This window comes from Scleropages formosus, chromosome 3 (assembly GCF_900964775.1).
Source record: "Scleropages formosus chromosome 3, fSclFor1.1, whole genome shotgun sequence".
NCBI lineage: Eukaryota > Metazoa > Chordata > Actinopteri > Osteoglossiformes > Osteoglossidae > Scleropages > Scleropages formosus.
The window spans coordinates 14,298,510-14,311,099 of NC_041808.1; the positions used below are offsets into that span (position 1 = coordinate 14,298,510).

General features: G+C 40.4%; 1 long non-coding RNA gene, 4 other non-coding genes and 1 pseudogene across 5 annotated transcripts; all 6 read left to right on the forward strand.

The window, feature by feature from the left end:
* Positions 1 to 2,340: 2,340 nt before the first annotated feature.
* Positions 2,341 to 3,854, forward strand: LOC108935222 (uncharacterized). The gene is made up of 4 exons (XR_001966190.1): positions 2,341 to 2,393; positions 2,864 to 2,904; positions 3,451 to 3,481; positions 3,670 to 3,854. It is a non-coding gene; the product is annotated as an uncharacterized LOC108935222 (long non-coding RNA).
* LOC114910298 (small nucleolar RNA SNORD74) lies at positions 3,184 to 3,265 on the forward strand. Its single transcript, XR_003797600.1, has one exon. It is a non-coding gene; the product is annotated as a small nucleolar RNA SNORD74 (small nucleolar RNA).
* LOC114910308 (small nucleolar RNA SNORD75) lies at positions 3,536 to 3,604 on the forward strand. Its single transcript, XR_003797609.1, has one exon. It is a non-coding gene; the product is annotated as a small nucleolar RNA SNORD75 (small nucleolar RNA).
* Positions 3,855 to 3,939: 85 nt separating the features above from the next.
* Positions 3,940 to 11,371, forward strand: LOC108935221 (calreticulin-like; annotated as a pseudogene).
* Positions 4,000 to 4,081, forward strand: LOC114910301 (small nucleolar RNA snR60/Z15/Z230/Z193/J17). The gene has a single exon (XR_003797603.1). It is a non-coding gene; the product is annotated as a small nucleolar RNA snR60/Z15/Z230/Z193/J17 (small nucleolar RNA).
* On the forward strand, positions 4,473 to 4,554 carry LOC114910300 (small nucleolar RNA snR60/Z15/Z230/Z193/J17). The gene has a single exon (XR_003797602.1). It is a non-coding gene; the product is annotated as a small nucleolar RNA snR60/Z15/Z230/Z193/J17 (small nucleolar RNA).
* Positions 11,372 to 12,590: the final 1,219 nt, after the last annotated feature.

Sequence of the window (12,590 nt, forward strand, 5' to 3'; positions counted from 1 at the left end):
TAGAAGGGTGGAGCACTTGAATCTGATGTTTGAAGGGAGGTATAATTCTCCATCTTAATGGCAAAGCCTGTTGAATAGCACAAAACTTGGCGCTTCCACATGCCCGTTGATTCTTACTAAGGCTCATAAAACAAATTTGAGGTGTATACTGTATGTTGCCAGCTGCCACCACTTAGAAAATGTGTACTCAGTCTGTTGCGGATATAGCTTTAATAGTCAATAAAGATGGGACCTCAAGCTTATTTCCTGTCTTTTGAAGGTAGAGGTAGCATTATGCTCATTTGCGAGTGTTCTGCCACAGTTATTTGTAAATCGAAGGCAGTGAGGAAAAAAAGGACAAAGTTCTGCTGAACAACACATAAGGGAACTCTTAACTGTACATCCGTGTTGTTGAAATTTTCAGCTGGCAAACATGCTTTTTTTTTTTTTACCTCAGAGTGTAAACAAAGGTGAGTTGATCTTATTTTTTAATGGACTCTGCAGGGATTAATAACTATAGCCATTTTCTTTTCTTAAGTGTTTTTTTTTGTGATGTAATATAAAAATGAGGCCTTGCCATAATTTAAGTGTCACTTGTTTGACAAAATTGAAACTGTATTTTTTTAGTTTGCATCTGATTCACATGATTCCTTTGATTGTACCATTATTTCATGTTTATTGATGCTGAACATTAAATCTCCACTAGTTTAAATTCTTATGCCATGAGTACTTAAATTCACTGTAGTGCTGAATGCCACAAATCAGGTCATGGTGACCTCAACTGAACTTGTATGAACATAGTTCTACTTGTGGGAAAGGGGAGAACCTAATGTACAGCCAAAGATAGTGGAACTGGTGGTTCCTAAGTGACCCGGCAAATCATTGGATTTTATGTTTGTTTATCTAGTAGACACTTTTCTCTAACAGGCACAAACAACTCGAAGAAAACAAAAGTGCATTTCAGACAGGGATATAGATGTAAATTCAATACTCTAAAATTTCAGACAAATTAAGTTTCCAGGTTTGATTGTATGGATCCTCTGGTGAAAGTTACCAGGTATCAGGTGTAACATTAACAACATTTTTACCGGTTTTAAAATGCAGGACCTCTGAATGGTATGGTGATGCAGCAGATGCACTGGTGCCTCACATTGCTTGAGCTGCGCGAGCAGATGTGGGTTTAATCCCAGTTCGGTCTGTGAGGACTTTTATCTCTGAGTTGACTGGGATTTCCTCTCATAGTAACACACAAGTGTAAAAGCTGAATTGGTGACTTTAATTTGTCTGTGTATGCAATTGCTATGCAATCGATTGGCATCCCATGCCAGGTCTACACTGTTTCATGCTGTATGTTTCCAGGTTAAGCTCTGCACCAGCACCACCTTACAATGGATGGGTTAGAGATGAATTCTGCATGAATTTCAATGGCACCATCCACCTGTGAGCACTGTCTAGAGTCCAGCTACACGTACAGCTTTCACGTTACTTCTTTTAGCAGGCCCTTTTTTCCAAAGCAACTTTCAATGAACTCTATGTAGTGTTATCAGGCCACACACCTTATTCACCGTGGTGACTTACACTGCTAGACAAACTTATTGGGTCACTCATCCATACATCAGTGGAACGAACACTCTCTTTCTCTCCGTCACTCACACGCTACGGGTGACTTCGAGTCAACAATCCACCTGAACAGCATGTATTTGGACATGAACCATATAATAATGCTTTATAATAAGGGGCAGACTGTCCTCTACTGTACAGGGTCACTAACCACTGCACACAATCCATTAGTTCACCTCAGTTGCCACCATTTTACATACAATAATTCATATTTAGGTCTATACATATATATTTAAAATATTTCCCCATTGTGCATCTAGAATATTTCAAGCGACAGGTTCGTAGGTCACGACCCTTTTTACAAATTAGAGGAATAAGGTCCTCTCCTGGAGACACTGTCATGAATAAATGACAGAAGTGCTACACTCAATTTATTTAATGAAAGTTGATTATATTCACACAGAACTATGTATTAGTGTCGCATTTTTCTTAGTTTTGACGCCTATTTAAGTCGACGCTGCTACTTTTTTCCGGCAAGCCTGGGTGTTCGACCCCAGGTTAAGTTTTTTTTTTTTTTGCCAGGGGAAATTTTTTTTTTTTTTTTTTTTTTTAAATTTAAAAAAAAAAAGAAAATTATGAAACACTCCAATAACCAAATATTACATCAAGACCTTAAAAATATCACAATAAGAAACAGTCTTAATAGCCTTCTTATTATCACATGACCCCAGGTTAAGTTCTCTGGGCGAATTTCAGGCGGGTTAATGTTGTAACTTTCCCATGATGCACTGCGACACTCTATAAAAGATGGAGTCGCAGCGCATGTTTCTCTCTTTTGCTCAGGACATACTAAGGTATGGTCGTTTAGGGGTGTCTTACAATTGGTGGTGCATTATGTATAGATAATGTAATTTAGGGTATTTACGTTCTTAGTTCTCATTGCGTTATAAATATTATTTTTACGCAGTTCATTTATTTTTGTAGTTACCACCTACCTACCTGGCAGGTCCTGGTGTGTCTTTTTCGACCTGCGGTAAAATATAATACTTGGAAATGGATACAGTTTTGAGGTACCGGCGTTATTGCAGGGAGGGGTTTGTTTTCGATGTTTTGTCCGAATGGGTTTCGAAGGGATCTCTTACCCGGCGCAGTTTTTTTATGCTTAAAAAATGTAACTAGCAAACGTGCTTTTACTAGCTGTCCACTAAATGCATAGTAGCAGCAGTTGCGGGCCGCGTGCAGAGACCCGGAAACACGTGACCAAATGCAGTGTGGCCCGTGTCTGCCTGTCCATGCGCGTAATCGTGATCTTCTCTTCTTCTAGATGTGGGCATTATTATTAAGATCTGCTGCTTTATCATCAAGGTATGTTTGCTTCTGCTTGTATCGTGTCTCTTGTCCTGAACTTAAAACTGATTTAGAAAGTACTGTGATATTGTTACTGTTACACTGGCAACATCACTACTGTTGGGGAATGGGGGGGGCTTTTAAAGAGCCATCTAGATCTGATATTTTAGACTCTTTGGCAGAGGCACTAGGTGGAGAGGTGGTTGAAACCCCTGCTTTGTAACAGCAAAAGATGTGGGTTTGAAAAGGACTTGTTAGAGTTGTAACATGTTTGGTTACCAGGTCATGATCCTGTGCCCATGTTGAATATGATGAAAATGTGTTGGTAGGGACATCTGAGAAAATCTGATGAAATGCCAACCTTTCTGATTTCACGTGGTTTAGTGGTGCGACTTAAGTTTACTGATTTAGAATGGCACAAAATTCATGCCAACTTGCTGTGATAAATCAGTAATACAGTTGATGTCTGTGGGTACTATAGCTAGACTTGAGAGCTCAGTGATGAGCTACACATGTGACCAACAGTGTTTTATGTTTAATCAGTGTCTTTGCTTCTATGTGTAGATGGTGGTCACAGAGTTCTGAAGTCACAGGGGTGAGTTCTTGTTGATTTTTTTTTTTCCTGTATGTGCAATTTGTATGCTAAGAGAGCCTGTGATGAATTTTAAGATAAGAGTAGTGGACAGAAGCGATTTCTGACAACTTAAATACTGAGGCTTCTTGCATCTGAGTATTGCTTTCACTTGTTATGTACATAGACTTATGCTCTCCTTCCTCCAACAGACCAGAATGCTTAAAGGAAGAATCCAGAGGTAACGGTCATCCCTGTTGTAGGATGGCTATGGATCAGACAACAGGTAAAACAGCTTTTTTTTTTTATCATTTCTATTTGTTTTAAGCAAATGCTTAATGATGATTTCACAAATCAATGGGAATCTCTCTGAAAAAAGAGTGATGCGTCTATTGTGAACTGATAATGTGCCTTTTTTTAATGTTCTACAAAATGTTGTAATGGCAGTGCTCATTGGGTGTTTTCTTTTATCCTGAAGTTTCTCCTGTCCTGGAGCCTGGCTGGCCTGTAAGTATTGTTGGTTATCTCAGCTTGTACTCTGTGAGATACAGTGATGACTGCATAGTTCAGCAGAGAACCCATGAAGAACTAACAATGGTCTTTCGCTCCTAGCTGATGTATCGGCCTGGTTTGCCTAGCTGGTCAGTTGCAGGTGGAGTGTGGTACTGATTTTAATCTCCTCTTGTAGGTTGGGTGTTCTCAGTCATGTGGATGTAGCAGGATCTGGTAAGAAATCCCTAGTATGGCTTGAAGCACCTCTGGGTTTATGTTAGGAATGTGTTAAATGGTTGTTCATCTGTACACATTTGCTGCACTACTGAAGGTGACAAATATTGCATCTCTGAAAGTGAAGAATCGCTTGCATTGAAAGTGCTGCACCAGATACAAATCACCATTTCAATATTACTAGTGTACTGACAATTTCCTCAACAGTTCATGTCCTGGAGGAGGCAGATGACCACTGAATGACCTCTCAGTAAGTGGGTTCCCTTTTTAACCAAGAATGTAAGATGACCTGATACAATGATGAGTGCATAGTTCAGCAGAAAATCTTTGAAGAACAAACCAATGTCTTTTGCCCCTAACTGATGTATCAACCTCACTTTAGCATGTAATAAGATGTTGTGTGACACAGCTGACTTCCTGCTGTCATTATTACAGTGGTCATGGGTGGTGTTCAGCTGTCATCACAGGTATGGCAGTTCCACCTCTGAGGGGGTGTTTTTTTTCCTACTTGAATTCTCTAGCAAACTGTTCAAGTGTGTGTTAGGTCAAGTCCTCTTTAGTAGATGGTGTCTTAAATTTTGCATGTTCAGGAATGGATAATGTAAAATGTGCTTGCATTGTGAGCTCCAAATCCTTGTGCAATGGCAAAATGGTTTTGTTGCATAAATTTCTCCCCCCCCCCCCTAGACATTGAAGTGATTACAGTGCTGTGGAAGCCTAACTCTGACTTCAGAAGCTTAAGAATAAAACCTTGTTTAAAGGGGAATTTTCCCCAGCACTGCATGAAGTTGAAGAACCTAAGGCACTTCAGGCTAAATCAGGTAACGGTCTTGGCCAAGTATGCAGCATCTCCTCATTTTAAAATATAATATAGAGGATGGATGATGAGCACCTTCTTGAACTCTCTCACTGAGCTGTTGATGATAATTAAGACTTCTGATCACATCCCATGACAGCTCTACCAGACCTTGAGCTTGTGTTTCAGAATAGCTAAAGCTGTAATATCCTTCCTTTTCAGGAACAAGAAGCGGTGTCAAGGTGACAAAGCAACGGCAGCTGCGCTCTACATTGCTATGGCTGTACCCTGGTTTTAACCCAATTAAACTTGTTTCTGGTTTTGCATTGTGTGTCTGATTCTTTGGGTAGTATGTAATGGAGTGCTTTTCATAATTAACTTCCAGTTATTTTTGTACGACCCTGTTAACTTTCGTTCCTTTTTAAATCATTGATACTGTAAGTACATCCCAGCTGAAGGGGGAACCTTATAGTCTAGTAAAACTGTCTATTAAAAGCACTATTTCCCTGATACTTTTAATTCTTCAAGGGGGAGGGGTTGATACTCTGACTCTAGGTTTTCTTGCTTTGAACTCATAAGTAAGCCTTAATTTAAGCATGTGAAGGGTTTGTATATAACATACATCCCATAGGGTTCACGAAGGAGTACAGCTGTCAGGTCAGTCCACTGCTCAAGCGTGTGACCTGCACCGTGGAACTGAGCAGCTGAGGCTTTTATGGGTTCCCCAAGTGCTGCCGGACTTTCTGGGACTGATTTAATTGCTATGCCTGTAAGGAATTTTATGGGCTGCTGTATGTACGGTCTTCTGGGTAATTGGCCGGTGAAAGTGGACTCCTGTTCAAGCTGCCCTTAAAGCGGCAAAGTGCTTCGCTTGCTGGGTCAGGGCTAATAAAGGCGTATCCAGGGGTTGTGTTTTGCTGCTGTTCGTAGGTCTGTTTCATTTAAAGTTCTAAGTGTGCAAGGTTAAATCGGGAAATGAGAGCACTGCTCCTGTGTAGCATGGCACTCCTGCTTTCAGCAGACTCCACAGTGTGTTTCAGAGAGCACTTTGTCTATTTACACATTTTAAAAATAAGATGATTACTGTGTGTTCTATGAAAGCCATGGCTCTGTACACTGCTAGAAATGCTGGTGTTATTAGGGCTAGGAGGAGTTTCCTAGTCCAGTCAAATGACTTGCCATGTACATTTTAATTCAGGTTTAACTTATTTATGCACATGGAATAGTAAAATGGTCAGTATTGGATGTGTCTTGTTGAGGAAGCCACAGCAGACGTGGTATTTTGTGTTGGAACAGGGTGACTGAAATCCTGCAACAACATTTGTTTTAAATGATTATTACAACATAAGTGTATTAGTAATGAGATGCTGTGGGGCTCTTTGGCAGATGCACGGAGGAGCCGATAGGTAGAATCTAAACAGGAGTCTGACTATGGAAAGTTTGTTCTCTCTGCGGGCAAATTCTACGGGGACCCCATGAAAGACCAAGGTGAACCTCGCTGTCGTGAAGCACACCTGCCAGGAAGCTCATGGCCGGCCGCCCTGTCTCGTGTGGGAGAAGATTTTATAGGACAGCAGTCTTGACTTACAGTTTCACATCACATCTTGCAGTGTAAAGCAACTTTACAGTGGTTTACCCATTTGTACAGTAGAGTATTGCTATTGTACCATTTCAGGGTGAGTACCTTAGTCAAGGGTACTACAGCAGGAGTAGGATTGAAACCAGAGATCTGTATAAGGCAAAGTAAAGGTCTCAGCCATTACACTGCTTCCTAAACCATCTTCAGTTGGGTTTTTGGACATCCGGATTAGTTCTTAAGGTTATACTCTTGGTCTTGTCTTTATCATCAGGTCTTCTTTGGCATCTTCGCCAAAAAATAAACATTTATTCATTCGCGCTTTTTTCTCCAATGACACGGTATTAAGCTACCAACCATTATTTTACCCAGTTATACAGATGGGTAGTTTTGTTTTTAACTAGAGCAAGTTCAGGGTATTACAATAGTAGCTGAGATTTAAAGCTAAATGGAATATTTTGGATTCTCATTTACCTGACACTTTCAATGTTAAGGTCACAATTATTACATGCTTACAATCATTTACCTAGCTGTGTAGTTTTGCTGGTGCAATTTAGGGTAAGTACCTTGCTCAAGGGTACTACAGCTAGAGCTGAGGATCAAACCTACAACCTTTGTATCTAAAGGCAGTAGTTCAAACCACTATGGTGCCAGCTGTCCTTAAACTCTTAACCCTTTTAGCTCAGGACAATAGCTTTAACCACTACGCCACTGCATGGTTTGTGTTAAGACTTAGTCTGGCATTTACATGCTATCTCATACATTCCTGGGGGTTGGCTGAATTTGCATAACTTTAAGTCCCTATCTATCCCCCGCTCCACATCCCAGGACTGCAGACTAGCCAAGATGCCCGTTTCCATGCTTTTTCGGCACGGTTCAAGGCCTTTGGTAATGCGGGTGAACCGTTGATGGTGCAGTTCACTGTGAAGCATGAGCAGAGCATCAACTGCGGCGGTGGCTACGTCAAGCTCTTCCCTGCAGATCTCAATCAGGAAGACATGCTCGGGGACTCACTTTACAACATTATGTTTGGTGAGTGGACTGACTCTGCTTTACATCAGCAATCCAAATTTTTTCTGTATGAGGGGTGCAGTAGCATGCTGGGTTCAGCTGGTGCCTGCTGCGTGACGAATCTAGGGTTTGAGCCCTGCTTGGGGTGCCTTGTGATGGACTGCCGTCCCGTCCTAGGTGTGTCCTCTACCCCCTTTGGCCTTGCGCCCTGTGTTGCCGGGTTAGGCTCCAGGTCGCTGTGACCCCACTCGGGGCAAGCAGTTGTTGCTGTTGGCTGGTTCTTTGTATATTTGAATTTTTGTAATAGAAATGGCTGTGTTTTAGGGGATGACCGTACATGTATTAAGTTAACCTATATTTGCTATGAATAAAAACATCCTGCACACAATTGAGAGTTTGGACTCAACAAAAATCCCAAGACCCTGTAGCCCTTGTAAGAACGAACTGGAGTAAACTGGTTTTCATATAAACTTTGTTGTATTCCATTTGAATTTCTGACATTTCTGAAATTGGGTTAGTTTTCATACTTCTTTTATTTCCTGGACTGGTGAATTAGAACATAGTGCTTTTTGTTTTAAATACTTCTCTTAATATGTATTTCTTTGTGGCCTTTCTGTTCTGTTCAGGTCCTGACATTTGCGGTCCAGGTACAAAAAAAAGTGCACGTTATTTTTAATTACAAGGGGGAAAATCACCCGATTAACAAAGCTATACCATGCAAGGTAAGGTAAAAATGCTTTATGAACAGATCAGCTTACGGTGCATTCTTGTATACCTATGACTAGGTACCAAGTTATGATACGAAATACTCAGCACTCAGATGGGTGTTAAAAAGTGCTGCTATAATAGTCCCATATTCCCTAGCTGTCGGTTGGGCAGCACATAGAGCAGCGATTAGAGCATTGTAGTCCGAGGTTCCTGGTTTGAATCCCACTCCTGTTTGTAGAACCCTTGACAAAGATACTTACCCTGAATAATAACAGTTAAAAAATTACCCAGTTGTGTTTCTCCAGCACCTTACTCTATGAGGTTCGTATACCGAGCTACTTGCAGTGATTTTCCCATTTACACATCAGCTAAATACATAAAGAAAAATGACTACTGTGTCACAGAACAAGAGCAGAGTGCAGGAACCTTAGTTTTCTCAAAAAAGGATCATTTCCGAATGCACTTTTGTCAGCGGTTTTGGTACGATTTTCTAAAAAGTACCGCTTCATATTTTGCTTTTGATGCATGCTTCAGATGGTCTGCACAGCTCAGTGTTTTTTTTTTTTTTCCCCCAGATGACCTTCATCTCTCTGCATTTACAGCTGAAAACTGCAGTGGAAACAGACATTAAATTCGTTCTCCTACAATTCGGCCACCTTTGCAATTCCAGTTGCAAGTCCATGTTTTGCCTGTAATGTCTGGTCAGAGGTTGGTGTTAGAACTCTTTGTTTGTCCTACCCAGGATGATGAGTACACTCACCCGTACACGCTGATCCTCAGTCCCGACAATACCTACGAGGTGAAGATTGACAACAAGAAGGTGGAGTCGGGGAGCTTGGAGGAGGACTGGGACATGTTGTCCCCAAAAAGAATCGAAGACCCAGGTGCCAAAAAGCCAGAAGACTGGGATGACAGATAGAAGGTGGACGACCCTGATGACAGAAAGCCGGAGGTGGGACCTTTTTCCTCATTGCGGCTGTAACGTAGCTCTAATCTGCTCTCCAGAATTAAAAATAAAGGCTGTTTCCTTAAAAAAACTAAAGCCAGTGCTCTTTGGAGGTAGTGTTAGTTAAGGTGATCTATGGATTTTTTACGTTAGGAGGATCCAGACATCATCTCCTTTCTAAATGAAATGATTTAAGTGGAATGCACGGTAAATTGGCGTTTTGTTCTGTTTTGCAGAAAAATGCTTGCATTTCTGATTAACTGCTCAGTAAATTAATTCACTTGTGTGCTGAAGTGCTGTGGAAATACATTTTCTCAAGGATTGGGATAAGCCAGAGGACATCCCTGACCCTGATGCCAAGAAGCCTAACGATTGGGACGATGAGATGGATGGAGAGTGGGAACCGCCTAGGATCACAAACCCTGAGTACAAGGTAGGTTAGAGCCAAAACCGGTGGCCCTGCAGATGCCCCGTGGCAGTCCTGACAAAGGACATCGGATGGGTTTGGCTGCGCTGCTCAAAATAATCGGTAGGCAGTTCAGTATCCTGTGGTTTGGAGACAGAAATGTATAGTTTTCTTTTTAAATACCAAAATCCCACTCACTCTATAGTGCCCTTCAGTACTGGATTGATGTAGTTGAAAGATCGGAATTCATAGATACGCAAGAATTACCCAGCTGTATAAATGGGTGAAGACAAACATCCTTCACATAATGGGCTTAGTCTGTTCCTTGAAATCATCCCGTTAGGCAAATTCCACTTGCAAGGGGGTCAAATTCCCATTACTTCTTATGGAGAGGAAAAGTAATTGGTTCTCAGACAAAAGTGATTTGGTTTAAAGAAAAATATATCTCACCTAACATTAATTAAAATAGGTTTTTTTATTATGCATGAGAATGATAACTCCAGCATGTGTATATTTGTAACAAAAATAATTATTTCTAACTTGTCATTTAATGTCATTGACTTGTCATTAATTCCTTCATTATTACCGCATGTCCTGTGCAGAGTGTGCAAGTCTGGAGTCTATCCCAGAAGCCTCGTGTGTGTGAGACAGGGTACGAAGTTTTGATAATTTGGCTTTTTGTTCTTTTGTTACAGAAGACATTTAACTGTGTTAATTCAGTGACTGCACTGAGCAACAAAAACCATTTGGGTTTCAGACACCATATGTGAATGTCTGTCCCAAAATGTTTGATACAAGCCCTTATACAGAATAAAATACCCATTGAGGAAGAAAAATTTAAAAAAAATTAAAAATGCTGCTGTACTGAATAATAAACCTGCTGTATGAAAAAGATATATTGTTGTAGTTTTGCTGTATGGGACCCTGTTATGTGGGCTGAGTGTGATCGTAAATAACTTATATTAATACACAAACTTCACATTGTAAGTCACTGGAAAAAAGTATTGGCTCAATGAGTAAGTAGTAGTAATAATAATAATAATAATACTTTTCGCAGGGAGAGTGGAAACCTTGGAAGATTGATAACCCCGACTACAAGGGCAAGTGGGTGCACCCAAAAATAGACAACCCTGAGTACGTTGCAGATGCAGAGTTGCACAAATATGACAGCATTGGAGTCATTGGCCTTGACTTGTTGCAGGTACTGTGGGAGGACCGGTAGCATTCTGACTACTGACCTGTCATATCATCATCTTTTTTTTTTTTTTTTTTTTTTTGGTTTACTGTGATCTGTGTTACAGGTCAAGTCTGGCACTATTTTCGATAATCTCCTCATCAACGGACAAAGGGGTTCGAGCGGAAGTGGGGCCTTTGCTCTCGAAGTAAAAAAAAAAAAAAACAAAAAAAAGAACATTACATGTAATTGAAGAACCCATTAACCTTCATCAGCAGAAGGTTTGTGCTTCCGGTTCTCCATTTGTGTTTGTATGTATTGAAAATGATGTGTTGGCTGGAAAACTGGTAACTTATTGGTGTGCAAAGAAGAGGTCAACATATTAAATTATGTTAGTGTTTAACTGCAGAAACTTTCCCATCTTGCTGCTCCTCGGGGCCCAGTGTCTCCATGGCGCTGAGATGTTGCTCGGGTCCAACGCTACATTCGGTGTCAATGTAATATAAATTCATCAGATTTTTTTATTTTATGTAATAATTTTATGTTATGTAATATACAGTAAATTCATCAGTTTTTTTCATTTTATGTTGTGTTTCTGTATATCTTTATATTGCATTTTTTTTCTTTTGCATTTGGGGCAGCTGCCAATTACGGATTGTAGCAAAAGAAGGAGCGATACACACGAATTACAGTGGAGTAATAATAATAAAACATTCAAAAGAACCACATTGTCTTCTCGTTCCTGAACAGCGCAGCTCATTTGTGCCAAATTGTGTGTCCCTTACAGCCAAAGGTTTCTTAATGCACGCCGTATATCTTTTGAAACTGTAAGCTATGTTTGATGCCTTGTATGGATTTTTAAAGGTGATGTTTTTGTGTATTTATTGACATTGCCTTTGTTCATTTAGAAGACGGTTTTCTCCAAAGTGACTTCCAGTGAACACAGTGTAGTGTTATGAGCCCCACACCTTTCCACCCAAGGTGACTTATAGTGCACACATTTTTATGGAACAAATCCATCAGAAATAATTTTCAGTATCTTTGTAAACCACCACTGTTTTCATTTGCATGATTATGCTTTTTTTTTTCTCATTAATCCGTGTAGTTGGTGGTCGAAGGAGTAAACTTTTCTAAAGCTGAACATTACGGGATGGAGAAAGATTCTCGGAAATAAAGAGTAGACGCTGAATCGGACTCTTCTGACCGCCGTGTGATGCTAACAGTATGAAAAACATGGAGTGTGAGTTTCTCACCTTCACCTGGCGCAGGTGTGGCGACGGCGAGAAATGCTGGTTTACACATTGTTGCGGTTTAATCTCAGAGCAGTTTTGTGAGAAGCGAATGACATTGGTTTGTATTTGTATGAAAGCACAGCTCATTACATGTTGCCATTCTATATTTCTGCACTTGCAGCACATCATTTCATTGCCCATCTCAGGTATAATGTCATGTAGGGTTTAGGGCTGTCACCTTGTACTCTGAAGGTCACGGGTTCGAGCCCTACTCCTGCTCTAGTCATCTGATTAAGATCCTCAGTCTCAATGTATCCAGAAAGAATAAGCTGCTGTACAAACTGGTAAATGGTTATGAGCTGATTTTCTCAAATAACAATTCATCTTGGACAAAGGTGTCAGATAAACAGCGAATCGTTTCGTTCAGTTGGGAAATTGTCCTGCATGCGATTACAAATAGTTACCGACAGATGGCAGTGTTTCGGTTTTTTTCTTTTTTTTATATAAAAAGGGAAGATGCATGTTAAACATTTCACAAATTTCATTCCATTATTTTGT